Genomic DNA, 2,638 nt, shown 5'->3' on the forward strand with positions numbered 1-2,638 from the left:
ACTGTCTGTATAATAATGGAACGAAGACGAGTCAACGTTCGGTCTTCCTGATATCAGCGGCCCGTTAATCCTAGTTACTCATTTATTAATAATTAATTAAGCCCGTATCTGCCCCTGGGACAACAGCTTCTCGCGAAGAACTATCATGAAAGCGGTTTCCTCTTTTTCTTCACGTAAAGGATCTCTTTCGACATGAAAGATCAACGTATTCATGGAGCTTCCACGACAACTCGATCGTGATATACAAAGTGGCCATATTATTACTGTCACTGTTTTCAGACGTGAATGAAACAAATTTCCCATGCAATAATCGATAATAAATTTTTGATACACATATAAAATGTTTCTTGTGTTTTATAATAAAATTATGAAACTGATCAGCGCTGCAACATTGTTATATCCAGGAAAAATTAAAATTTTAAATACTCGTAGAGATGAAAATAACTACAATGAAGGTACGAGACTACGCATTTTTTATAACCAGGCGAATGTACCTTTAAGAAGATCGAGGAGAGAGAAAGGATTAATATCATAATTCTCAATTAATTAAGATATCGATGAAAGCGCGCGATTTCGTACGTGTCTTCCATCGAGACAAAAGTTTATAATGGTACATTTTGCGGTAAGCAAAACGAAAGTAATTAAAATAATTTGCTCAAAGCTCATTGAAAGTTACGCGGTTGTAATCGAGTCAGTTCTTCTCAAGCCAATCTTTAGCAATTATATATAGTCCAAACCCTAGTATTTATACTCGATATCAACCCTTTTTCCCTTTCAATCATAGCAAATAATAATTATCAAAGGTAAATATGAGTGTCGAGTGTTTATGATAATAAGTATGATATTATACAGCTGTACGATATTATGTAGCTGTAATGGCGTAAGACATATATTTCCTTACAGAAATCCAATTTAATACTGAAAACTGTTTATTTTGAGTATTAACAGCACTAAACAATAGTGCTTTTATTACTCGAAATAAATAATTAATCACTTCTTTTCAGTATTAAATTTTGATAAGGGACATCGTGTTGAACGTAGAACGCATGTAAGACTAATGTCGAAATCGATCGAAACAGCGAAACGTCCACGAAAATTAATTATGTAGGCACAAAGCGCATAAGGCGATCAATTCCTATCCATTTCGCCGCATCAACTATTCCTTCATGATCGAACATATTCACGTTAAGCTATGTTCAGATTCCCACTCAGTGTCACCCATATATCACTCCATCCTTGTTATTTACCGAAAGATAAATAAGGATGACATGGCATTCTGAGAGCACCCGGATGGGAATTCAAACACCTTTATATGAGAGATTTCCTTCAATTTTCTTGTAATCCGATATGATTACCGAGAGCTAAAAGCTGAAGGATTTGAATCGGTCCCGCGTTTGTGCGCGTGAAGCATTATGGCGTGTGGCGCGTGATGAAAAATACTTGAACTTCACGACAGATCTACCGACTTCTTTCTCGCACGTAAGTACGATCACAGTCGTGTTGCTATGAGGAATGTAACTCGACATCGTTCGCCGCTTATTATACTATGTGATAAACGGAATAACGAGAGCGAGCCGGGAAATAGCGAAAGAAAGCCCCGGCAGTGCCGACTATATGGAAGTAGGCTAAGTTCGACAGTACGTGCTAGTATAAAGTGTCCTTTTATATGAATAAAAGATTTTGTATGTCATCCTGTGTATCTCTGTGCACCTTGTTATTCATTGTATAAAAAATTTGCTATCCGCGTATAAATAAAAAAATCTCAGTTTAATAAATAATATAGAACAATTAATAATAATAACATACTTTATTTAATTAAATCGTTGTTTATAATGCTAGTCATTTTAAAAAATCTGTATAAATTGTTTATTTATGTTTTATAAAGTAACTGCAGTGAAGCATTATCACTTTTCCGTTTCGCATCTATTTGGTTATATCAGGTAAAAAAACATTTAAAAAGTATATTTGTTTTCGTTCCGTTTTATTCCATTAATATTGCGCGACAAGAGATATAAATTGTCACTTCAAAGAATTATGAGAAAAATTCGAATAATTATATAATATATATTATAATTACATATATTACAGAGAGAAACCTGAGAGAGGCCATGCTGGCCTTTTTTCTGTTACATTCAAAATCGCCCGTACACCCATTTCCATTTTGGAAACTACGTGACTACATACATTTTCTGACACTATCGATAAAAACATATCGTCGAAAGTAGACGTGGTTCGTCTCTGTAATACATCCTCAGGACAGAAGCGTGTTGACTATAATTACTAGTACGTATCAAAGTCTCTATAATTACTGGCAATTATAGAGACTTTTGATAAATTCAATCTCTTCTAAATATATATATATTGTCTAAATTTATACATTGTTCATTTAAGACATAATTTAGCAAAAACGAGTTATAGAGGCCCTCCACCATCCCCGCCAATTTTATCGGCGGTCCTCTTTTCTTTGTAAGTATATTCTCTCATAAAACAAACAAGTTACTAATAAATTTAGTAGTCCGTTTTTGCAGGTAAATGTATCATTAATCTCTAATTTATTCTTTTATTTTTATGTGTAATTATTTTATTTCGTTAATAATTAAAATTGCAATAACTTTTTAAATATTATTTTTTATTATTT

This window comes from Trachymyrmex septentrionalis, unplaced genomic scaffold, assembly GCF_001594115.1.
Source record: "Trachymyrmex septentrionalis isolate Tsep2-gDNA-1 unplaced genomic scaffold, Tsep1.0 scaffold53, whole genome shotgun sequence".
Classification (NCBI taxonomy): domain Eukaryota; kingdom Metazoa; phylum Arthropoda; class Insecta; order Hymenoptera; family Formicidae; genus Trachymyrmex; species Trachymyrmex septentrionalis.